General features: G+C 45.6%; 1 protein-coding gene across 2 annotated transcripts in view; it reads left to right on the plus strand.

The window, feature by feature from the left end:
- The first annotated feature begins 15431 nt into the window (after positions 1–15431).
- Positions 15432–26488, plus strand: part of LOC123243693 (junction plakoglobin) — a 33443-nt gene continuing 22386 nt past the window's right edge. For both annotated transcript variants that reach the window (XM_044671736.1, XM_044671737.1), the window contains exon 1: positions 15432–15569. The gene's annotated coding sequence lies outside the window, so the exon portion shown is untranslated. The remainder of the gene's footprint in view (positions 15570–26488) is intronic.

The following is a 26488-nucleotide window of genomic DNA, read 5'->3' on the forward strand; positions in this document are numbered from 1 at the left end:
TAAAACTCCCATGGATGTGTCTCTTTTTTCTTGCCCAGTCTTGAGCATGCGAGTGGGGTTGCCCTTCTTGGGGTGGGGAGAGAACACCTGGTTTGGGAGGAGAAGAGGAAGAATCTAGGGCTAGAGAACTGGAAATGGCTCCTGTCTGGGCCCTGATGTGCTAGATCCCTGCCCTCTAAAGGAAGACGGTGGGAGGGAGCCGAGAGGACCAGGGGCCGCCTCTCCCTCTCCAGAGCGGGGCAGGGAGAAGAGGAGCCTTTGTTTTGGAGGGAGAGGGAAAATTAGGGCCTGTGCCCCCTGCCTTAAGTTTGCCTCCGACTCAGGAGGAAGAAAGAGAGTGGAAGAAAGGATGGCGGGTAGAAGAAAGGGTGGAGGCTGGTGGCTGGAGCCCAGATTCGTGACTCACCTCCCTCGAACTCCCTCTCTGGGGTTGTTTTCCCTGGAGCACCCCGCCCCAGGGACTGCCTTTCCCCGGAAGGCCGGCAGGGGGAGCCTCCAACACGGACATGTCGAGCCCTCCAGGGAGGGGTGTCTCTGGGGATCGTGTGTGCAAGGGTCTCTATTAAAGAAAGTAGCCCGCCTGAAGACCCGCGTGGGAGTACAGCCGTTTCTATGGAAAACCAACACAGCGACCTAGAGTAGGTCGTGAGCCCCGGTGTGGGGGTGCCCCCCCCCACCCCCCGCCCTCCTTGCTCCCATTGCAATTGGGCAGAAGCCAATTGAGTGTCTTCATTAAGTCCTTTTTTAAAAACTCTTACCTTCCGCCTTAGAATCAATACTGTGCATTCGTTCTAAGGCAGAAGAGCGGTAAGGGCTAGGCAATGGGGGTTAAGTGACTTGCCCAGGGTCACACGGCTAGGAAGTGTCTGAGGTCAAATGTAAACCCAGGACCTCCCCTCTCTAGGCCTGGTTTTCCATCCACTGAGCCACCCAGCTGTGGCCCCTCTTCATTAAGTCTTGAAACAATGTGGTTAACCCCTGGGAGAGGAGGGCCACCTGGGTCCCCAAGGGGCAGGTTTTCATGTCCGTGTTAGGCTCCTGAGTGACTGCTGTATTTCCAACCTGGGCAAGATAGGCAAATTATGTCTCAAAATAAATAAATAAATAAATGACGGACAGGCCACGAAAATGTATTTGTCTTGGGCAGCCCAGCCCTAGAAAAAGGGCAGAGAGAAAGGACAAAGGCTCCTCAGGCTGCTTCTTCGGCCCCTGACTCCCGGGCCTTACTGCCCCGAGACCCGCGCAGGGTCATCAGTTCTTTGCTCCTTCCTCTCTGGAGACGTCACCCCTCCACGCGGCTCCACCCTGCTCCTCCAGGGCCTTGGAGCGGAGGGCGGAGGGGAAGGAAGGAGTCGGAGACTTAGCCAAAGCTGGGCAAGACACCCCGGTGCTGCCCGTCACTTGGTGAAAGAGTTCTCCGCCGCATCTCTCTGACTTTCTCCATGGCAGTCCTAGGGAAGGTGAAGCCACCGCCTTTGCCTCATCTTCTCCGCAGTTCCAGGGCTGTCATCACCTTCCCAGGACAGTCTTTCCCTCCGTCCCTAACAGGAAATACTGGGACTTAGCTAGAGGGCAGCTCCGATCACACAGCTAGCATTTATACACGAAGCGTTAAGCTTTGCGGACAGTTTCACTCATTTAATCTTCAGGACCGCTCCGGAGAGCAGTGGGGGTGGGTGCTATTCTTCCCATTTTATAGTTGAGAAAACTGAGGCTGAGGGAGGTTGGGACTCGCCCAGGTTCGCACAGTTTTGGGAAATATCTGAGGCAGGATTCTCAGCACTCTGTCCCCTTGTGCCGCCCTGTGTCTACGCCTGCGTGTCTTTGCCCAGGAGTGTGTCCTGTGGCATTGCTTCTGTTTTGTGGCGTATCGGGGAATGTAGCTGGATCTCTATTCGCTCTGGTGGGTTTGTTCATGGGCGGAAGTGCCGGTGAGTGCTTGGTCGGTGAACGCATCTATGTTTCTAGGGAGCCTGTAGGAATGGGTAGCTATTACATGGGGCTGTGAGTATGGGAAGGAAGAAAGGAAGGCCCAGGTGGCAGGAAGAAGGGGGTGAAGGCCCCTCTGTCCTCTATCTTGGCCAAGGCCACATGGAGATTAGATTCAGTTCTGGGTGTCACCTTTGAAGAAATGAAAATGAAGTAAAAAAAAATAAGTCAAAAAAGAAATGAAAATGAAAAAATAAGTCAAAAAAGAAATAAGTAAATAAATTAATCTTTAAAAAGGATCTAGATTAAAAAATAAAAACAAGTGAAATGTCAGCTGGGTGGCTCAGTGGATTGAGAGCCAGGCCTAGAGACTGGGTTCAAATCTGGCCTCAGACATTTTCTAGCTGTGTGACCCTGGCAAGTCACTTCACCCCCATTGCCTCAACAGTCTTCTGTCTAGGAACCGACACACAGTATTGATTCTAAGCCAGAAGGTAAGGGTTTAAAAAAAAAAAAGGACCTCGATTAATTGATCAGCACCCAGAGGCTGACAAGCATGTTTATTCCCCCCCCTTTACCCCAAAAAAAGACCTGGGGGAGGAGGAGGGTGGTTATTGGCAGGGCAGTCATGTGGAAGAAGGATTCAGTGTGATCTATTTGTCCTCAGAAAGCAGAACCAGGAGTAATGAGTGCAAGTTATAAGAGAGGAAACTGCAGGGTTGATTTCTGGGAAAACCTCTCAACCTGTCCAAAGAACTGTCTGAAAGGGGAATGGGCTCCCCTCAGGAAGGGGTGGGATTCCTCACCTCAACAATCTCCCAACAAACTCCTGGGATCACTTCCTGGGGACATTCTAGTCAGCATTTCTTTCAGTTATGGGCCCAACAAGGTGGTCCTTGAAGTCTTTTCCAGATCTAAGATTTGGTGATGCTGTGTGCGTTTCTGGTCTTGGTTTCTTTGGGGAATTGGTTCGGAGCTGGTGCCCTTTTCCTCTCCCATTGGGCCCTGTCCCTAAGCTCTTCCACATGCCCATGGTTCCCAGGGCTGTGGAAGCTTGGTGATAGGGGAGAAAGGAGAGGGTTACTCTAGACTGGGAAACGTGCTCTTACGCTCTCTTTTCTGCCTTACTCATCTCCCATTCCAGGGTAGCCAGTTCCTCCTACCCTCTCCATTGCCTAGCCAGCTCCCCAAACCGGTGAGACGGAGTCCCGTCCCAGCGTGGGCCCTCGGGGTGGCTCCTGGTCTGTCTCTCAATCTTGCCCAGCCCTGGACTCTCTCACCTTATTCATTCCTCCCTGCCCACACTTCCCTCCCTGTTCTTTGCCACATCTTTCTTTGGCCAACCCCCAGGATACTTCCACCCATCTTTCAGAGCTTCAATCTGTCCACCTGGAGCACGAGGGGAAAGCCAGAGAGATGATTCAAAAGCACCTGGAGACAGAAACCCCTCTGGGGCTCTGCTGGAACAAGAGGGAGCTCCCAAGGAGGAGGGAGTGGTGGAGGAGAGGGAGAGAAAACCAGGAGGTTTCAGGCATTCTTTCTTTTCAGTTTATGGCACCATCTGGGAATGTTGGGTTTTCTTCTGGGGAAGGAGCCGGGGCCAGAGAGAGGATACTAGGTGGAAGGACAGGATGTGGAGACAAAGTCCCCTTTGTAACCAGAGGCAAGGAATTTAGGAAGGAAGGAAGGAAGGAAGGAAGGAAAGAAGGGGAGTGGGGGCCTCAATCCCTGGCTGTTTCCTCAGCTCTCCTGCACAGGGACCCAAGGCCAGACAATACTTTGCCACAGGAGGGGAAATTTGTGGAACCTTAGAGTGAGGGATTAAAAAGTCATAGTGAGGGGACAGCTGGATAGCTCAGTGGATTGAGAGTCAGGCCTAGAGACGGGAGGTCCTAGGTTCAAATCTGACCTCAGCCACTTCCTAGCTGTGTGACCCTGGGCAAGTCACTTGACCCCCATTACCTAGCCCTTACCACTCTTCTGCCTTGGAGCCAATACACAGTATTGACTCCAAGACAGAAGGTAAGGGTTTAAAAAAAAAAAAAAGTCATAGTGAGAGGCAGCTAGTTGGCTCAGTGGATCCTGGAGATGGGAAGTCCTGACATGGCATAACTATGTGACCCTGGGAAAGTCACTTACTTAACCCTGATTGCCTAGCTCTTGCTGCTCTTTTGTCTTGGAACCAATACATAGTACTGATTCCAAAATGGAGATAAAAGTTAAAAAAAAAAAAAAGAAAAAAGAAAAAGAAGTCATAGGGATTCTGAATAGCAAAGGGAAACTTGTGTCTTCCAGGTCTAAAACTCTATGAATTATATGCCCAAAGTCCCTTGGTGGAACCCATTTTGGGGTATTCTGTTCATCTGCCTAGTCAGAATGATTCCTCTTGAAGTGACATAGAGGATAGAGTGCTGGACTAGGAGTTGGAAAAACTGAGTTCAAATCCTGCCTCATTTGCTTCCTAGATCTGTGACCCTGGACAAGTCACTTCACAATTTTGTTCAGTCGTTTAAGTAACATCCAACTTTTGACTCCGTTTGAGGTTTGTTTGTTTGTTTTTTGCAAAGATACTAGATACTAGATTCTAGAAATTGCCTCTTTGTCCAGCTCATTTCTCAGATGAGGAAACTGAGTCAAACAGAGTTAAGTGTCTGAGGCTAGATTTGAACTCTTCCTGACTCTAGGCCTGGTGCTATCTGCACTATGACACCTACCTGACCCACTTCATTGCTATTTACCTCAATTTCCTCCTTTGTAAGATGGAAAATAACATCTACCTCCAAGAGTTGTTGTGAAGAGCAAATGAAATAATATTTATAAAGTTCTTTGCAAAACTTAAAGTGCTATATAAATGTTAGATGTTATTATTGTTATTATCTCTAATAGATTTTGGAAGGGGGAATCAATATTTAGAGGTAGAAAAGGGCATTGAAGATAACCACATTCAGTCCTTTTTTGCACTCTAATTTCAGTCCTTCCCATTGCTAACAGGTTAGAAACTCTTCCCAGAGGGCATTGGGACATGTGCCCCAGGGGCAGGGCAAGGTAGAGTTGCATTGGTTGCCTCTTTCTAATGGCCAGTAGTCTGGCATCTTGGGAGTATAGGCTAGCTTTGGGGAAGATATCTTTGTTTCTGATAAAGGGGTAGAGCAGGAAACAACTTGACTTCCCTAATTGATGCTTCAAAAGGTGGAGGTAGAAGAGGAACCAATGGAGGGAAATTCGATTCTGGATTTGATTTTTACTAAAGAGGAGGAACTGATTGCTGGGGTGAAAATAATGGGAACCCTGGAGGAAAGTGACCATGGCCTTCTGGAGTTGGTGAGAGATGAGCAGAGGAAAGTCACACATTTTAGCTTTTTGGGAAAGCAGATTTCAAAGAGTTCAGGGGAAAGAAGGCTAGGATCCCAGCTATCCAAAATGCTACAGGAGGAATCCGTCCAAGAGGGATGAGAGATGCTCAGAAATGGAATTCCGAAGATACCAAAGGAAACAAATTCCAGGGTGGAGGAAAAATGAGATTTGTCTGAAGGGATTGATGTGGATGCATAGAGAACTCCACCAACCAAATAGATGTTTAAAAGAAATAGATGAAATATGGAAAAAAGATCAGTTAACAGGGGCGATGAAGTGGCTTAGTGGGTAGAGTGCCAGGCCTGGAAATGGGATGTCCCAGGTTCAAATCTAACCTCAGATATTTCCTAACTGTGCAACTGGGCAAGTTACTTATTCCCAACTTCCTAGCCCTTTCTGCCCTTCTGCCTTGGAACCAATAATTAGTATTGATTCTAGGATAGAAAGTAAGGGTTAAAAAAATTAATTAATGTGCAAAGTGAAAGGAGCAGAACCAGGAGAACATTATACGCAGAGACTGATACACTGTGGTACAATACAATGAAATGGACTTCTCTACTAGCAGCAATGCAAGAATCCAGGACAATTCTGAGGGACTTATGAGAAAGAACGCTATTCACATTCAGAGAAAGAACTGTGGGAGCAGAAACACAGAAGAAAAACAACTGTTTGATCACATGGGTTGAGGGGGATATGATTGGGGATATTGACTTTAAACGATCACCCTAGTGCAAATATCAATAATATGGAAATAGGTCTGGATCAGTGACTCATGTAAAACCCAGTGGAATTGCTTGTTGGCTATGGGAGGGGGTTGGAGGAGGGGAGGAGAAAAACAGGAATCTTGTAACCATGGAAAAATATTCTAAATTAATCAATTAAATAAAATTTTCAATAAATAAATATTTTCATTAATATCCCTTATGGAAAAAAAAATTAGTTGATGGAAGATAAATTTGAGTGTGTCCTGGTCCAGTAAAAATTGTGTCAGGAACCCTAAGCTCTGAATGAGTAGAGGTTGGTGAAGGAAGCTAAGGGCAACAAAAAGGGGGTTTTAAGCTACAGGAGAAAAAGGAGGGTCCTAGAGAGAAAAGGACCTTTGCTAGGGTGGATGGGTTACTTGCTGATAACCAACAGGCTTCTTCATTTTTATTTTGCTTCTCTTTCCTTCTCTAAAATGAATAGAAATGATGAGAGGACCGAGAGGGAACTGATACTCTGAATAACTAGAGATAATAAGGGAACCTCTAGCTGCCCTTGAGGATTTTGAGTCTCCCAGGACAGATTGAACAACTATCTTAAGATACCAAAAGGACTAGTTTTGTGACCCTGAGCAAGTCTTTTGAATTTTGTTTATGTCAGTTTCTTCATCTGTAAAATGGAGGTCAAAATAGTACCTACCTCCCAAGTGGAATTGCTTGTTGGCTATGGGAGGGTGTTGGGGAGGGGAGGAGAAAAACAGGAATCTTGTAACCATGGAAAAATATTCTAGGAAAAAATGAGATTGTATTTGTAAAATGTCTTCTCCTCCTCTTCTTCTTTCTTCTTTCCCAGGATGATTGCTGAGGGCCCTGGGCTAGAAGCATTGCCTTTCTCAAGGGTCTCAGGTTCAAGTCCTAACCTGTTTCCATCAGGGTCTGAGGGAGATGACCGTTACTGTGGGGGTGGTGACTTCTCTGTCCTAACTGATATCTCCTGTTTTTCTCCCAGGGAAATGGAGGTAGGGATGGATTAGGTATGACTAAGCAGCAAAGTTCTGAGAAAGAACTAGTGTGTTTAGTACAATGCAAGCTTAATTTGTGTTGTTCAATCTTTGTTTTTGAAGAAGACCAAAGACATCAGAATGTGGGGGACAGCTGTGGCTGACCAGTCCAATACGAGTTCAGGAGACTCTATCACAGGTTGGACACAAGTAATCTGTTACAACATATGGGATGGAGGTATCTGATTTATGCAGCTCATGTCTCCTACGTGCTACTATGCTGCTGCTTTGCTCATGGAGTAGACCCTCTTCTGTGCCAGTGCCTTCCATGTCTCACAGATGATGCTAAAATTCTTCAGAGAGACCTTGAGAGTGCCCTTGTGCCTCTTCTTCTGACTACCCTGTGAGTGCTTGCCTCCTTTGAGTTCTCCATAAAATAGTCTTTTAATCAAGCATGCAGTTGACATTTGGGCTACATTGCTGGTCCATTAGAGTGATACTTTCTGCCAAAGAGTTTGGATGCTTGGCATTTTAGCCAGAGAGGACATCAATGTTCAGAACTTTAACTTTCCAGGTAATCTTCAAAGCCTTCCCAAGATAAGGCAGCTGGATAGCTCAGTGGATTGAGAGCCAGGCCTAGAGACAAAAGGTCCGTCCTGGGTTCAAACCTGGCCTCAGACACCTCCTCATTGTGTGGCCTTGGGTAAGTCACTTTACCCCAGTTGCTTAACTTTTACCATTCTTCTGCCTTGGAAACAACATTTGGTATTAATTCTAAGATGAAAGGTAAGGGTTTAAGAAAAAAAAGCTTCCCAAGACAATTCAAGTAGAAACAGTTAGTAGTATGAAATACAAGCCAAATTCAATCTTGGGTTGCATTTAGAGGTATAATTTCCAGAAATAGGGAGGTGATAATCCTACTGTACTCTGCCCAGATCAGATTTTCTCTGAAGTATTGTGTTCAATTCTGAATGTCACACTATAATGGAAATAATATCAGCTAGCATTTATATAGTACTTTGTAAACATGGTCTCATTTTATCCTCACAACAGCCCTGAGAAGAATAAATGCTATTATTATCCCCATTTTACATATAAGGAAACTGAGGCAGACATCAGCTAAGTGGTTTGCTGGGTCACACAAAGAGTAAGTCTCTGAAGTTAAACTTGAACTCAGGTCTTCTTGACTGTAGGTCCAGCCCTCTAACCATTGTATTACTTAGTCTGGAGTGTCCAGAAGAAGATAACCTGGATGGCATAAAGGGTCTTGAGTCCATGTCTTCTGAAGATCGATTGAAGGAAATGGTCATCTGTAGCCTGAGAAGATAATGACTGCCCTGTAGCAGAGGGATTAAATTTGTTCTATTTGACCATACATGGCAGAACCTGGAGCTGTGAGTGGAAGTTGCAAAGAAGACAATTTAGAGTTGGTGCCTGACTTCCCAACAATTTGTGCTGTCTAAAAGTGAAAAAGGATGCCTTGAGAGGTTGTGGGTTCCCTCTCTTTAGAAGCCAGGTGACCACTTGTTGGGCATATTAAAGTAGAGACTCCTTTTCATGGGGGTTAGATTAGATTTGGTAGTAAGCTCAGTGGCTATCTATTAGCCACTGAGCTTACTACCAAATAATTCTAAATTCTATGATTTCTGTTCTAGCAGATCTAGAGTACAAGTTTATTGGGTCCCTTACCTTTTATGCAGCTCTTTGCTGTACTTCCCACTTCCTTCATAGTCATTTTTCTCTAGAGCCATATCTGGCTCTTTTGAGGGCCAGATATGGCTCTTTCTGCAGGAGCCATAAAGTCAATTTTTTTTCAGGCGCTGTTACAGGAGCTCGCACTGTGAGCACTGTACGGCTCTCACGAAATTACATTTTAAAAAATTTAGTGTTTATGGCTCTCACGGCCAAAAAGATTGCTGACCCCTGGCCTAGAGAAACATGGAACAGCACGATCTCATCAACATCCCTAGAAAACCCCTGAGGACCAAAGAAGAAGTGATTGGTCCCATTTTAGGAACATAGAAATGTGAAGACCAGAGAAGGGATGGGAATAGGCCCATTGAAACAGGTTCCCATCAGGCATCCATCCCAGACAGCTCCACCCTACCCAGTGATCAGGCTCCTTGATGGCACAGGGATTGGTATGTCTTGAGTGCCAGGGAAAAATCTGGGCATTGACCCCATCCCTAACATGAACCCCTGGCTCTGCTTGCTGGTTAAGTCATCCCATAATCACTGCCTTGACTGGATTACAGCTGGCGCCTCAGTACCCATATCTTATCTTCTCTGATCCACAAGTAGCCCCAAGGATTGAAGATGGCCTCTAATTCCCATTACTCAGGTATAGAAATTGAGGTAGGGGGCAAATACATTTTCTTAATCACTTCTTTCCCAGCTCTTTTTGTCCCCTAACACATACTTTCTTTTCTTTTTCTTCTTGGGCCTATGTCCAGAACAGAAATCATTATTTTTTCCATCCAAATTCTTTTCTTTTTTTCCTACTTCAGTTGAGGGCATCTTCATACTTTCAGTTACTCAGATTCACAACTTTAAAATCATCTTCCATTCTTCTCTTTCCATCACTACTCAGATCCAATCAATTGCCAAGTCTTCTTGATTCTACCACCACAATATATTTAAATCTGTTCCCTTCTCTCCATTCCTGTGTTCAGACTTTCATCACTTTTTGCCTGGACTTGCAACATTCTTCTAGTTGACCTCCTTGCCAGTCTCCACACAGCTGTGTGATCTCTCTAAAAGAGGAATCTGACCATGTTCCCCTCCTGCTCAAGAAAATCTTTTTCTTTCTTTAGAATAAAAATACAACTTTTTGCCTTTTAAAACTTCTTTCAAGCTGGCTCCAGCCTGCCTTTTCAGGGTTAGTGGACATTACTCTTCTTCATGTATTCTATGTTCTAGCCAAATTGGTCTGCTTGCTATTTCACCTCCCATCTTCATGTCTTTGCAAAGAAGTTCCCCATCCCTGGAATGTCTTCCCTTCTTACTTACCTCTGTCTTTTAGAATTCCTGGCTTCCTTCAAAGCTCAGTTCAAGTGCCACCTCCCCCAAGAAACCCATCTCAATCCCTTCAGTTGTGAGTGCCCTCTGCCCAGAATTTACTTTGGATATATTTTGTATGTAATTTTCTTTGTACATGTTGTTTTCCCTCCCAATAAAACGTCAGCTGCTTGAAGGGGAGGGACTCTGTGTGTGTGTGTGTGTGTGTGTGTTTATTGTTGTCTTTTCATCCCCAGCATCTAGCATGATGCCTTGCTCATAGAAGGTACATACTAATGAATCCATGTTAAATTAAGTTAGTTTAATCAGTATGTGTTTGCAGCACTCAGTTCATCCCTCACAGAGTTGGCTAGCTAAGAAGATGAAGTTATATGTAGGCATCTTTCTTTTACTCATTTAGTAAAAATATAAGGTGCTGTGTTGTGGGAGCAGGTAACAAGATTTTGGGGAACACATTTCCATTGATTCATGGAGGCCTTCCTAGAGGAGGTGATTGGGAAGGAACTAGTTAGGGAAAAGAAAAGAAGTGATGCTGGTCGTGGTATCCAGCCTATTCTCCAGTCTCTGGACTATTCCTGGTACCCCAGTCCTCCTCTACCAAACCCCCACCTTATTTCTCTCTCTAACATTCACACTAATCAAATCCCCTATTCCTTCCTGACCCTTCTCTATTTCCTCTCCCTTCACACACTCGAGTTACTAGTAGTCAGCAGGGATGATAAATTATCTATGAGTTGTAGGCTGTTCTTTTAACTGGAGGCTAATGTGCTGATGAAATATTCAGGGAGCTTAGTTCCTGATTCCCACTGCTCCCAGATGAAGGTTGGGGGGGAGGGAGGCATTGCTTTTCAAGGCTAAGAACAACCAAGTTCCCAAACTGGAGTCCTTGCCCTAGGGGATTATCTACAGGAAGATCATTTGTACCAAGAAGAAAAGAAGGCAGAGGTCCTGGGGATAAGGCTGAGGCTACAGGAGAATAAAGTGGGGAGGGGGGTGACTGGGGTCTTGTTGCTTCATTGCACCCTCCAGCCTGGGGTAGAGTCATCTGTGCTGATTGCAGAGAACATGGGATGGAAATGGTTATTGATTTATAGTAGAGTCTCTAGAGGAAGCCAAGACATGAAAAGTCTCCATTGCCTCTCCATTGCCCCCCTTCCCCGCACCCCCCCAATCTCTATTTTTTTTTCTAGGAGCAAGGTTCTCCAGATGTCTCAACTAAGTCACCTCACTGCAATGATAATAGCAGCTTAAATTGATTTTGTACTTTATAGTTTGCAAAGTAATCTTCTCACAACAATACAGCCTCTGTTTTACACACAAGGAAACTGAGGCTGTGTGTAACCTATAATCATGGAGTAGGGTTTTGGCTTCGGGTCTAAAAGTCTTTGCATTTTGCCACATGGACTTTTTTAGATCTCATTTCAGCACTGTAATCATCTCTCCTACCTTAACCTGAATCCTGTTGCTCTTCTAATATGGCATCTTGTCCAGACCACTGGGAGAGAAGGCCATCAGCCCTGAGTTCTAATCTTTGCTGTGTGGCTATAAAGAGATCTCATCTTCTCTCAAGACTGTGATTTTCCTGTCTTACATTTTTTTTTTTGTATCCCTAGCACTTAGCACAGTATATAGTAGGTGATTAATAAATGTTTAATGACTGTAAAAGGAAGAGAATTAGCTGAGGCTAGGAGTCTTTCTTTCCTGAGAGTCTTTGGAAACCCCTGGAAAATTGCTTTGGGATTGGGGGACAGGGATGGAATTCTGAATCTTCTCCCCTCTTAGAACACAATGTATACACAGAGGGGTGGGAGAGTGGTGGCGGGGAGGCAAACGAATGGATGTCAACTGGTGACATAGGTGCATGTCAGGACAGGCCTTTTCTCCAGCCTGGCCCAGCTTTGGGTTCTGGTGGGAAGGTGGGGCAGGTGGGATGGGTGGGGCAAGTGCTGTGTCAGCTAGAGGAGTCAGACTCAGAGAGGGAGGGAGAAAGAACCAATTCAGGTTGAAGGAGCTTGTGTTCTCCCTCCTCCCTACACTTCCCCTCTTCCCCATCCCCCCACTAGGAGAATCACCTAGGTGTGTCCAAGGATCTTCCGAAACTGGAGGGAAATCCTAGGATAAGAAGCCATTACCTATCCATCCAGCCTTGGGGGAGAGAACGTTGGTCCTGAGCTCCCGGGGGAGGTTTCCCCAACTAGAGACCGCTAGGGATTTTGTCTTAATGGTTAATGGTTAAAGGAGGACAGCTCGGGTACCTGGGATGTGTACGGAGCATAATCGTTCTCTGGGATTTTATAACCATATCTAGGAGGAACCTTCCTCTGCCGGCCCTTCCCCCTTCTACTCCCCCTTCCTTCTCTGTCTCTGTTTCTCAGTCTTTCTGTTTTCCCTCTGACATTCCATTTCCACCCACATTATTCACAGTGGAGTGTTTCTAGGAGCACATCTGTAATTAAGCACCCTCCCCACTATGGGTCAGGCACATCTCTCTCTCTCCCCTTCAGGGTTAGGCCACCGGGCAGTGAGTCCTAGAGCTTGGCCACAGGTCCTTTTTCTTCCACCCTTCCCCCTACCCCAACCCAACCCCTCAGGCTCCAGAGCCCAAACCTCTTCTTGTTCTAAATCTGCCAGTCCTCACTTCTGCATCTCACATATCCTCTTGCCCAGCCCATAATGGTGTCTCTGCAGAGGTTTAAACCATTAAAGAAGCTTTGGACCCTTGTTCTAGTGTCTTTCCCCACTGACCATTAGAGAAGTCTTGAGTTATCTAATTCCATTTCTTCTGATAGGCATTTACCATGTGCTTAATCAGGAAACAGCCTGATTCACCAACCTAAGGTTGGGCTTCACCAGACTGAACTCCCCCTAGGTACTTTTTAAATTTTAATCACTTGTTAAGCCTGAGCTGAGCTGGAGGGAAAAGTGTGTGTGTGTGTGTGTGTGTGTGTGTGTGTGTGTGTGTGTGTGTGTTTGCATGTCTGTAAATTTCTGTCCCTGAGTTTGGGGTATATGGAACTTTATATGTATGCAGTTGTGGGGTTGGCCATGTATCTCCCAAGGTGGGTCTTGGTTGGCAATTTCTGTGTGGATACCAGTGTGGGCATAACTGTGTATCCGTGTATGGGTCCCTGTTTCTGTGAGTGTGCAAGGTATGTGTATATTTAAGTGTATGTGGGTGGAGTGGAGAGGGGTTCAAATAGCAAGCAGAAGCTTTAGTACCTTATATGGCCAGAGGCCTCAGATGAAGAGGAGGGGAAGGAAAGGGGGAAGATAAGGATGAGAAGGGGAGCCCATTTCTTCTCTGATCTGTAGCCCTCTAGGTAGATAGGGTGAAAAGGAGATCATCTCTCATAGAAATTCACTATCTCTAAACAGTAACCCTACCTGTTCTCTTTCTCCCATGCCACCCCTTACTCTTTGGGCACCTCTATTTTACAGTTATTTTTGTTCCCTGGGAGGATGGTTGGCCCCTTTTTATGAGTCAGGGTGAGATGGGACACCCCTTCTCCCACACTCAGTGTTGTAGCCCTAGAAAGCTGAAGTAAAGGGAAGTGAATTAATCCTCTGAAGGCTAATGTCTTAGCAGCCACAGATGTCTGGACAGGAGGAAATGGATTCAAACCACAAGAAGGAAATTTAGGTACAAAACAAAACAAAAACTTTCCACATGTCAGTAGCACAATTACACTTTTCCCTAAGGGAATTGAGGGAATTTTTTTTCCCCAAAGGAGAATTCCCTGCCTGTCTTAGTTTAGAAACAGAAATGGATAACTTGGTGGCTGTCTCATCTTCCCCAGGGAAGATCTGTTTGTGGAAGAGAAAAAAATTTCACTCTTCAAAATCAGGTTAAATTTACCATATTGAAAGAAAGATGATGATCTCTAAGCCTCCAACAACAAAAATCTGATTTGGGGTTGTAGAAGAGAGGCAAGTTTTGAGAAACCGGGGAAGAAAGCCCTTTTTATTCCAACTTCTGGATCTTCTCTTTGCAATTATTACTTCTACTTCTACCCAAAGTAACACCCTATGCTTTTTAGTTAGGAACTGACAAGTTGAGACATGATGTGGGGTGAGACACCCTTGGGTTTATTGTTGGGGAAAAAGGTATACATACCAAGTTCTATTCACTATATTCAAAGGCTTTATGTTTTTATCTCTGGTTCCAGATACTTTCTACCTCCAACCCCCAGGCCAGTCCAATTCTTTCTTTATTGGGTGGGTCATGTGAATGAGAAATGGAAATAAAGCAAGACCTGAGCCAGAGTAAGGGTGTGGGTGAGAACCAGGACATAGAATGGGTGTTGGTCTTCAGGAAGGGAAACCCAAACAGCAATGGGGGAAAAGGCTCTTGTCCCTAGCCTGAAAAACTTAATAAGCTTGCTGAAACAGGGGGAGGCTGGGTGGGTGGAAGCAATGTAGAGATGAAAATATCCAGAGAGGAAGCCAGACAGGCTGAGGGGGAAGAGTCCTGGAGAGCAGGGCAAAGAGCATTTGGAATGCTGATCTTTTTGGCATTGCTGCAAAGCCTTTCCTGCCTCCACTCACCTATTATCTCCTCCAGGAAGACCTCCTAGATTGAGGTGGGATATATGGGTTATCAACTGTGGGCTGGATTGGAAGGGACCACTGTGTCTGTCATAGGATGTAGAACCCTTCTAAAAGCATCCAGTCAATAAATGCTCAGAAAAGGAAAGGGCATAGTTTTCTCTCGCCTGTGGTTCCTTTTTGTTTTCCCCCTTTTCCCCCCGCGGCCTGGTTGTCTTTAGCTGTGCAGGCTTGCTTCTTCTAAACCTTCTTTTCATTATCCATACATGACTTTTCTAGGGCCATCGACTTTATAGTGAAATCCTCTTCTCACTCAATCCCAGGTCTTTGCCACTTGATGCCTACTTTTTTTGGCCGAGGTGAATAATCCCCTTAAGGGAATTATTGCCTGATGCTGAGTCGGTTAGGCGTCTACATAGACACGCGGCTTTCCTCCCCTAGATCCCCCGCCTGACTCACCTGTAGGACAGGTATGGGGGGGGGTGGACGTGAGAGTGGGTTCTACCTGGTGGAGAGAGCCTGGGTGGGACAAGACACACCCCAACCACTCCATTGGTTCCTCCTCGAGGCTTACTGACAGAAATTCACCCATTCACGAGTCAGTATTCCTTCTGCATCCAATAGATGCAGAATTGGGATCGGACCTCGGGCTGGGGTCGGGCCCTAGAGCCGACTGGCAGGGCACGAGGCCAATAGAGAGGCGGTAAACACAAGCTGCTGGGAGGACGGACTTGTAGCTAGGCCCCGCCCCCCAACGAGACGGGCAGACCACAAGGCCAATGAGAGTTCGGCGGCGGGTGGGCGTCGCCCATGGGGCGTGGCTCCAAGGGGGAGCCCGAGGCGTGGCTTGGCTGTCAGGTCCCTTCGCCTTTTGTTCGTTTAGGGAGTTGCAGCCGCGGCCAGAGTCCGTAGCAGCCGCCGCCCGAACAGAGCCGTTCCTCCGATTCGAGCCCAACACAGCCCCAGCCCGGCCCGCTGCCCCGAGCCCCAGCCTCAGCCCGGATCCCAGCCACGAGCGCAGGTGAGGGACGCAGCGCTGGGGCGCGCGTGGCTGGGGTGGAGGGCGATCGTGAGTCCGCGTGTGCTCGGGTTTGTGGGGTAGGGGCGCTTGGAGGGGCGGGCAGGTCGAGGTGACATTTAGAGGAAAAGAGAAAGGGGGCGCCAATGGGTTTGGGGGTGGTGGTGGATGAGGCAGCTCTGTCCAGCGGGGCTGTGGGAGCCAGCGCCTACTTATAGGGAGGGACGCAGGCTTTTAGAGTGCTGAGGTTCGAGGTTTGGGGTGGGTGGGGGCTCAGAAAAACAGGGCATCTGGGTTTCGAGATTTTGCTTAGGGAGGGGGTACACTGGACAGTGCGAGTGGTCAGGCTGGCCACTCCCATGGGAAGTGGGTTAATAGAGGTCTGAACTGGGTGGGGCTGGAGATATGGAGCTAGAGGTTGAGAGGAGGCTGAGTTTGGGGGTGTGGGTCTCTGGTCCTTTTGAAGGTGAGGGGTTGGGCAGTGGTGGTTTGGAAAGGGCTTTGACTCTGTCCTGAGAAAGTCTGCGGTGGAGTGAGGTGGGAAATTGGAGGAGGGGTACGTCGGAGTGGAGGATCGAGTCTGGCTAGAGCTTTGCTCTCCCTGGCAGTGGCCTTAGTGGACTAGGGTTGAAGTGAAGACTTTGACCTCATTTCGCGTGGTGAGCACATAGAGCATTCTCTCTCTGTCCAGCTGGGAATTTACAGTTAAGGAAACTTGCTGCTGGGCCGAACTCAATGTCCCCTCTCATCAACCCCCCCCCCCCCAAGTCGTCATCCTTGTCCTCCTCTTCCTCCCCCACCTCCCCAGACCTGGGTGGGGCCCTATTGTCTGGGTCCTATTTTCAAGCCCAAGGGTCAGTGCTCTTGCTTTGACTTTGGGGACCTCAGTACCTGGTTTGCTGAGCAGGTGAATTTGTTGTTAGCCATAAATTTGGCATTGGGCATTTAGTGGATCCCAGGTCCCTTAGAGTTCTAACATCCAAGCCCTCGGTTTTTTTTCTCAGTGTTTGGATTTCCAAAGGTAGGGAGAAGTGGGTAGCTTGTTTTGTTTTAGGGCTGATGACTTATTGTTGAGACTTGGGGAGGGTTTCCGGGAGAAGGGGGTTTATGGAGGGTCAGGAAGCAGTAGGAGTAGTGGATAGAGGTAGGACACCAGAAAGTTAGCTGGCCTTGCTAGTGGTGTCTTCTTCCTGTGCTGTCTTTTGACATGTATTACTAAGAGATCATAAAACTTAAGAGTTATCAGGGTCCTTTAGGGAACACTTAGTCCAAATACCTCATTTCAAAGACCCTTTGTTAACTGACTATAAAAGGTTTATGTGGACATTTCTTTGCCTCAGTTTCTTCGACTGTAAAATGATAATAATACCACCTGCCTCAAAAGGTTGTTGTGAGAACTAAATGAGATAAAATTCACCAAGTGATTAGCCCAATGGCTGGCACATAGTAGATGCTATATACATGCCTTTCCCACCTCTGGTCCTTCCTTTTTTCCCCTCTGTCCTCCCCCCCCCCTTCCTAATACTCTTCCCACCTTTCATTTCTTATTGTGGAAAATTCGCCTGGCAATTAACCTTTTTTTGGGGGGGGGCATCAGGATCATAGATCTAGAACTGAAAGGACTTTAAGGGTGGGGTCCATCAAGTTCAGCTCCCTCTTTCTTTAAGACCTTAACTCTAGCTAGATCTCAGAATGATATCTCAAAGTTGATTCTTTCCGATTCTCTTCTTTCTCCTCTTCATCCTGTTTACTAATCCCTTGGTGACAGTGGAGCCCACTCATTGCTCACTTGCTTTCTATATCCACAGGCATCCCACATCATTTGCTTCCCTCTCTTCCCCCAATTCACCAAAAGTCTTTGAAAACTTTTCCGGCACCACTGTTCCCAGCCCAGAGCAGGGAAAAGAATCTGTGTAGTCCACAATTATCTTATATTCTTGCCTTGTCTTCTACCCTTTCCCATTCCTTGGTTTAATTAGCTACTTAATTGAGGAAGAAGCTAACTGCAAGCAATAGGGCTTGATTTCCACTTGATTACCAAAATTATGAAGTTTGCTGAAGCATGACTACTGCAGACCTGGTTGCTTTCAGCAAAGCAAGCTACCTTTTGTTGTTCAGTCTTGTCCAACTCTTTATGACCGAATTTGGGGTTTTCTTGGCAAAGATACTGGAATGGTTTGCTATTTCCTTCTTCAAATCATTTGACAGATGAGGAAACTGAGGCAAACAGGGTGAAGTGATTTGCCCAGAGTCACACAGCTAGTGTCTGTGGCCAGATTTGAACTCAGGAAGACAAGTCCTCCTGACTTCAGGTCAGTTCTACCTAGTTGTCTCCACTAACATTCCTACTCCCTGCTTTTTTGAGACACTCTTTGAACAAATTGCAAGGTCATAGGATTTACAGTTGGGAGGGTCTTCATAGACTTTAGCTGCTTCTTTTTTTTTTCTAATCCTTACCTTCTGTCTTAGAATCAATATTAAAGTATCAGTTTCAAGCTGGAAGAGGGATAAGGGCAAGGCGATTGGGGTTAAGTGACATGCCCAGGGTCACCCAGCTAAAAGTATGTAAGACAAGATTTGAACCCTGATCCTCCTGTCTTTAGGTCTGGCTCTCAATCCATTGAGCCACCTAGCTGCCCCTAGCCTAGGTTCTTGTTGAGACCTGGGTTGGGTTATTAGTCTCTGGTCCACACTGGGGAAGTGGAAGAAAGCTTCACGACTGTTTGGGTCTTGACCAAGAAATAATAACAGCTCACATTTATATAGTGTTTTAAGGTGTACAAAGCACTCTTCTCAAGATGACCCTGTGAGGCAGGTAATTAATGCCATTTGTTCCCATTTTAGAGATGAAAAAACCGAGAAAGATCAAAGTGACAGCTAGAAGGCAGTGTGGAGCAGGAGAAAGATCTTTGGATTTGGAATGGTGCACCTGAGTCTAAATCCCAGCTCTGGTGTCTACTACAAGCTGGGACACTCTTTGACAAACCACTTCACTTCCCCTAGACTCAGTTCTCTCATCTAGAAAAAAAGTGAGAGGGGGTTGGACTAGAAGACCTCTAGGATCCTTTCCAGCCCTAAATCTATACTCATGTGTGAGAGATGACATTTGAACTGAGGTCTCCTGATTCCACCCATTTCAGCACTCTGCCCATCATGTCGCCCCTGAAATCCATTTCCTCATTCCCCTTCCCTCTTTCTCCCTAGTGGGTTGAGTTTAGAACATATTTTTCTCCTATTAGTCAGGTCTTGCCAAGGCTTGCCTCATCAAGGGTTCCAGCTTAGTCCTGGGGTTGAAGAGACAGAGGGAGAGCTTGCAAGGGTAGTAAAAATCCCCTGAATCGAATTCTTCTTCTGCCTTTGCTGCTGTGAAGGTGGGGGGCAGGGGAGGAATGGTACTTATCGTATGGTTTGTACCAGAGCCTAGGAGGAAGGGAAAAGGCATGGTAATTGCATTAACTCAATGATTAGTTTAGCTAATCTGGTTTGTGGCTGAGTTGAAAAGATTGCAGTGAGGAAGAATTGCTATGTACTTGTCTGAGAAAACTAGTTTTTGCTGGAAGAGGAAGGTGAGTATATTAAAGAAAGAAGGAAAAAATTTGATCTGCTCATTCTGCCTGAGATCTGCTCCAGAATAGGGGAAAGGAAGTCCTTCTCTCTACCCTACTGAGTGCTCAGCCCCAAACTACCCCTCAAGCTCAATCTTTGGCATCCCTGCCTTAGATTCTGAGGAGGAAAGGGAGATCCAGGCCTGAAGAAGGCCAGTGTTAAGAGACCCATCTTTGCCTCAGGACTGGGAGATGGAAGGTTAGGGGCCAGATAGGACTTTGGCAGAGCTCTGAGAAGAGTTCTGGGAGGTCAATCTTCACTGTGGGGCTTTTTTTTTTTAACCTCCCCCCCCAAAACTTCCAGCCACCCTCCATCTGTATAGATGAGGAAAGGGAAAGTTAAAAGGGGGAGGGGGCTGGCAGGTGGGAGCTGGGCCTCTTTGAAGCCTGGAGTGACTCACTTTCACATTCTCTTCTCTCTGGAGAAAAGGAGCTGACCCTTGCGGCTTAGTATTCTGTTTGTGGGGGTGGGGCGGAATGGGTCTCTCCAGGACCTGGAGATTGTGGAATATAATGGGGAGAAGGTCAGGGCTCCTGATAGGGAGGCTGCTGGGAGGAGGGGGGCTGTGGGCAAAGCTACTACATACAAGGAATGCCTGGCTCCAGCTGCTTGGAGCTTCTGGATTGATCTAGTCTTACTTAAGGCTGGTACAGAAAAGTGAAATGCTTTGTCTAGTGATAAGACCAAACTGGAAGGAAGGAGGTACATGAAAACAACAGAAAAAAGAAGCTGCTAAAAGTTCCTCCTGTCTTAGACCTTTGGATCTTCAAAGAGGGTTGGGGGGAGTTCCTCATTGGAGGGAGACTTAAATTAGCTGTGTCCAGCACTTGATTGGCGTAACTAGGGGGCCCAGTGGATGCAGTGCTGGACTGTAATCAGAAAGACTCCTCTGCCCGAGTTCAAATCTGGTCTCAGACACTAGTTCTGTGACCGGGGACGAGTCGCTTCACCCTATTTGCTTCAATTTTCTCATCTGTAAAAATGAATTGGAAAAGGAAATGACAAACCCCTGGAGTATCTTTGCAAAGAAAACCCCAAATGGGGTCACGAAGTCAGCATGACTGAGCAACAATAAACTTTGGATTGGAGAAGTTTAGACGTTAAACCTATTCATTTCCCTGCCATTGGGAGGTCTAGCCCCTCTTCCAGATCAGTGGAAAAGATTTCCTTGGACCTTTTTGTCCAAGGTGGGAGAACTGAGTCAGCCAAGAGGAACAGGGATTCAAGAATTATAGTGGTGCTCTTGGAGATCAGAGTTACATTCTACTGGTGACACCAGAGGGGTACCCAGCTCTGAAACTGCTAGGTGTTAGACAATTCAGGGGTTCCTAGCCATGACAAGGCTAGACTTTCCACAAATCACTTAACCACCTCATCAGTTAATCTAACTAGGCTGGACTAGATGACCTCTGAGATGCCTTCTAGTCCCTAAACTGATTTAGAGGGTTTAGGAGTGGAGGAAGGAATGCAAAAGTCTGCTCTAGCTGATTTTCTATGGTTTGTAAGAAAGTAGGGAAAGGTCAGTTGGACTTCTGGTCACTAAGGAAGCTGGAGTCAAATGTGCCTTTTGTCTTCCTTCCTCTAATTCCTCAATAGCCCAGACCCTTATAAAAAATTGGACCCTTGGTGTTGGGATGGGAAATGCAACCTAGGGACCTTTGACCTTTGACTAAGTAGGTTTCTGTCTAACTTTGTTTAGTCTTTTGTGGTTTGGGAGAAACTACCAGGAGTCATCCTTTCCTTTAAACCTGACTTATCTTTTTTTATTTTTAAACCCTTACCTTCTGTCAGAATCAATACTGTGTACTGGTTCCAAGACAGAAGAGCAGTGAGGGCTAGACAATGGGGGTGAAGTGACTTGCCCAGGGTCACACAGCTGGGAAGTGTCTGAGGTCAGATTTGAACCTAGGACCTCCCATCTCTAGGCCTGGCTCTCCATCCACTGAGCCTCCCAGCTGCCCCGAATCCTTTTATTTTTGAAAGAGGCTATTATTTCTTCCTGACTCATTCCAGTGCTAAGATAAACTGGTGATGTTAGGGTGATCCTAATACCTAATTCTGGGGAAGAGAGACTTGACTAGATAGGAAGAAAATGGGATTGGAATTTAGATCTCCAAGCATATGAAGGATTATCATACAGAGGCTCTATATTTTATTTCTATTGAGCTGGGAAGGAGAGGGAAATAGGCTGGAACCCTTAAAAGAGGAATAACCTCTATCTAATACGTTAGATAGCAAGAAAGACTATTTAGTCTGGATCTTGGTAAGGCGAGATCCAGATCCCTTCCTCAGACGCTTATTGCCTTCCCCGGCTTCCATTAAGTCCCAACTAAAATCTCATTTTTTTTCTACAGGAAGTCTTTTGTAACCTCTCTTAATTCTTCTGCCTTCCCTCTCTTATTTCCTTTTTATTCCGAACATAGTTTGTATGTACATATTTGTTTGCTCTTTGTCTCCCCCATTAGAATGTGAATTTCTTGAGGGCAGGACTTCTCTTCAGCCTTTTTGTAACCCTAGAGTTTAGCACATAGTAGGAGCTTAATAAATGTCTATTGATTGACTCTGAGACCCTGGATTGGTATATGTATGTGTACTGAAGGACATCAGTGGCAGTAAATAAAGAAGTATAGGACTGACTCCTGAACAGAATATTGGGCACTCTGTGTCAGTGCAGGAAGGTTCCCCTTGTTTAGGGTTGGGGTGTGGGGGAAAAGACAACCAAGACTCCTTCCCTAGAGGTGGTGTTTGAGGTTTGAACCATAGTGACTCTTGAGATCCTTCTGGTAACTTCAATCAACAAATATTTATTAATTGCTTACTGTGTGTTGGACATTTAGATCCTGGGTCCTGGGCATACAAAGATTTGTCCTAAAGAGGGGAGGATGTGGTGGCAGGATAAGGATGAGTTTTAGAGAGGGTTTGAGATCGAGCCATAGAGAGTGAGTGGCATTACTGTTTAATTGATTATAGGCAGGTATGACCTTATTAAGTGCCTGGAAAGATTCATCTCTACTGTTAAGAGAACTTTCCTTGGTTTTAGCCATTTAGCTGATGGTACCATTCTCAGGCAGTTCTCCAGGCAGGGTCTGATGAGTGACCATTAAATATAATTTTGCCCATTTGGAAAATCCCCAACTTTTGCCTCCTCGGTTTGGGATGGGAGAGGAATGTGACCCTAGATTTGTCTGTAGCTTAAATTAAACATCCTCCTGCTTCATAAGTCCAACTCTTGAATCTTCATAGTTAGCAGGGTCTGGGTAATTGAAAACAAACATGGAAAATCTACCAATATAATTTTAATTGTGACTTTTCCACTAATCCTTTCTCAGCTCAATCTTCCTGTCTAGTTTCAAGAAGTAAGATTAGCTGATTTTGTCCTACTTTTTCTGTTTATTTCTTCATCCTTCTTCCAAGGAATGAGCTCAAAGGGGTCACTAGACTAAGAGTGAACCAAAAGTCCTGAATCAACCACATTTCATAAAGAAACAAAGATGACATTTTGTGCACTTTATAAAGAGATATGTAAAATGATTTGATTTCTTCATACCAAATATAAATGGTTTGGGATCACCCATGTGGATCATCTCCAGTTAGTATGGAAAATTGGCAATGAATACCATTTCATCAGTGGGGTGTCTTCAGTGGAGTCGACAGATTTCCCAGGGGGATAGAGTAGTTTAGCAATGGGCATTCTGTCTCCCTTGAATCCCCTTCATTTTTTTTCCTTTCTGATTTATTTGCTTTGGGAGAGAGCCAAGAGGGAAAAAAAGCAAATAGGCAGCTGTGTCCGGCTTGGAACTGTGACCATCCCATGGACCTCAGCTGGTCTCTAGGCGCCAGCTTGGGCCAGACTTCTTCCATTATTGAAACTGGACACGAAGAAGGTTTTTCCTTTGAGGAGTCAAGATGGACCTTCATCCTATCCAAAAACTGGGAGCTCTCATTGTGCAGGAGGATGGAGAAACCAAGGAAGGAGAAGACAGTGTCTCCACCCTTTAGGGAGCTCCCAGACTGAACAGGAAGATAGGATATACAAAGGAAGTAGATATGTTTTGGCCTCAAAACATATGTGTTTGGGGCCCTGGATAAATACAGGAAGGACTAGAGACTAGATGCTGACTTTTTTTTTTTTTTAAACCTTTACCTTCCCTCTTAGAATCAATTCTTTTGGTTCCAAGGCTGACGGGCTAGGCAATGGGGATTAAGTGACTTGACCAGAGGCACCCAGCTGGGTCACGCTTGAACCCCAGACCTCCTGTCTCTAGGCCTGGCTCTGAATCCACCAAGCAGCCTAGCAGTCCCCTATGGGCTCCCTTTTAAGAGGAGGGGTTAGTTGGTGACCCTGTTGAATATGATCTCCCTTCAAGTGATAGGGGAGCTCTATGAGGAATGTCCAGTCCTCTATCTGGCCCTGGAATGACCTGGTTCCAGGAGGTAACCCCATAGCAACATGCATATGGGGAGAAGAAAAGACTAGATCCCAGATGCCTGGTGATGGGGACTGCCCCAGGCAAAGCCTGGACACTGAACACTAACCTAACCTGACAGTGACAGCTGCCCCTCCTGGCACCAAGGCAGCTCTTCAAGATGTGATCGATATGGACAAAGAAGTGAACTGAGGGCAATGGATAGAAATGCTAGAGGCAGCTATCTCTAGAATATCTAGGACCAGCCTCCCTATAAGAATAAAAGACTTCCTGGCAATTCCATACCGTCCCAAAGGGGCACTGCCTCCTCTTCCCCATCCCTGGGAGTCTTCAGCTAGGGAAATAGAGAAGAGATGATAGGGATATATATAATAGTTTAGTTTGGGTTAAATGACCTCCAAGATTTTGTGAAAAGTGTAGATAAAATATTTCTTCCCAGCCCAGACAGGATGAGACCTATTTTCCTATATTATCAGAAATAAATGAAAAGTTCTCCGTTGAATTCTCTGCCCCTTGAGTGTCTGGGCACAAAGAGAGTTATCATGTTGTTGTTTAGTCATTTTTTCGGTTATGTCTGACTTTTGTTGGCCCCATTTGGAGTTTTCTTGGCAAAGATCCTGGCATGGTTTGCTTCTCCAAGCCTATTTTTATAGATGAGGAAACTGAGGCCAACAGGGTTAAGTGACTTGTCTAGGATGATAGAACTGTCTGAGGCTGGATTTGAAGTCAAGTCTTCCTGACTCCAGGCCTGTGCTCTATCCACTGCACCACATAGCTGTTTAGCCATCAGTAAGTCAGTTAGCTTCCCTCAGTCTCCTTTTTTTTTTTTTAAGCAGGACCTGTCTTAAAGGGTTGAACAAAGTATATGTGTAAAGAGTTTTTCAAATTTTAAAGTGCTACATTTTTCTTGTCCACTTGTTTTGTGGCTCCATTTAGGGTGATTTTCTTGGCAAAGACACTGGAGTGATTTTGCCATTTCCTCCAGCTCGTAGGAAATGTCTGAAGTCAAATTTGAACACCTGTCTTCCTGATTCTAGGCACAGCATTCTTTTTTAATTTTAATTAAAAATTGTTTTAACCCTTACCTTCCATCTTAGAATTAATACAGTGTATTGTATTGGTTCCAAGATAGAAGATTAGTAAGGGCTTTAAGTGACTTGCCCAGGGTCACACAGCTAGGAAGTGTTTGAGGTTAGATTTGAACCCAGCACCTCCTGCCTCTGGGCCTGGCTCTCCATCCATTGAGCTACTCAGCTGCCCTCTAGGCTCAGCATTCTATCTACTACATTACCTAGCTCCCCTGAGAGTTAGTATGCTTTCATGAAATAGTAGAAAAAGAATGGGTCTTGGAATTAGAGAACCTGGAGTATTTTTTTTTTTTTTTGAGATCAAGTTTCAAGGAGCAGCTTCTGGACAAGTTGTTTTTAACCTTTCTCAGCCTCAGTTTCCTTATTTGTGAAGTATGGCCCATCTCCCTGGGTTGCTGCAAGAAAAGCGAATGCTCTATAAAAAATGAACTGCTATTTATTAATCATTCTACCAATGATTTTATTGTTCTTTTTAGTGGGTTTCCTAGCTCAAATGACAGTCCACAGTAAAGTCTTTAAAATTGGCTTCTTTTATTCACTAACTTACTAACTTCCTTTAGCCAAGAGAAAGAGAGGGTAACATGATTTTTTAAAATAGTCTACAAAGTGGACAGTGGATGAAAGTGCCAGGCCTGGAGTCAGGAAGACTCATCTTCCTGAGTTAAAATCTGGCTTCAGACACTCACTGGCCATGCAAGCCTGGACAAGTCACTTAACTGTCTGCCTCAGTTTCCTCATTTGTAGCATGAGCTAGAGAAGGAAATGGCAAACCACTCCAGTTTCTTTGTCAAGAAAACCCCAAATGGAATCACAAAGAGTCAGACAACAAAGCCTCCAACATGGGGGACATGTCTTTTTTTTTTTTTTTTTTTTTTAAATCTTTACCTTCTGTCTTGGAGTCAATACTGTGTATTGGTTCTAAGGCAGAAGAGTGGTAAGGGTAGGCAATGAGGGTTAAGTGACTTGCCCAGGGTCACACAGCTGGGAAGTGTCTGAGGCCAGATTTGAACCTAGGGCCTGCCATCTCTAGGGCTGGCTCTCTATCCACTGAGTCACTCAGCTGCCCCCATGGGGGACATATCTTGAGCAGGAAGATGTTGATCCAATCAAAGGATGAGTGATGGGTTGCATTTCACCCTCCTGGTAAATTTCCCTCCAGGCCTATTTCTTGCCTGTCTCTAACACAACCCACTTACCCAGCTACCTTTACATCCCCACTCCCCCATTCAGGCCCATACCTTTTGCTATACAAGATTCCTATTTCCTCCTACCTCAGAGGCATTGGTCCAACCTAAGGGTAATTATAACCCAAGTTCAAGGGTTTTTAGGAAACTTTCCTTCACCTTCTTTCCTCAAAGCCTACTCACTCCTTGTCTTCTACATTAATTAGTGGCTGGAGCTGGGACCTGAGGGGGAGCCCCCATGACTCAGCTCAGGGACAATGATCCTCTAAATAAGAGATACATCTGCCCCCCTTCTTTTCCAATGCAATGGAGTGAGTTCCTGGCATTGAAATGGCAAATATGAACTGGAATCCTTTTTTTTTTTAATTTGAAAAATTTTGTTTAATTGATTAATTTAGAACTTTTTTCCATGGTTACATGATTCATGTTCTTTCCCTTCCCTCCTCTCACCCCACTCCCATAGCCAATGAATAATTACACTGGGTTTTACATGTTGAACTGGAATCCTTATGGAGACCTACATTATATTGCCCTTCCCTGACTACAAGCCTGCCTATATTCATCTCTTTAAAAAAATAAAATCCTTACCTTCCATCTTTGAATCAATACTGTGTATA

The sequence above is a fragment of the Gracilinanus agilis genome, chromosome 4 (assembly GCF_016433145.1).
Source record: "Gracilinanus agilis isolate LMUSP501 chromosome 4, AgileGrace, whole genome shotgun sequence".
In the NCBI taxonomy this organism is placed as follows: domain Eukaryota; kingdom Metazoa; phylum Chordata; class Mammalia; order Didelphimorphia; family Didelphidae; genus Gracilinanus; species Gracilinanus agilis.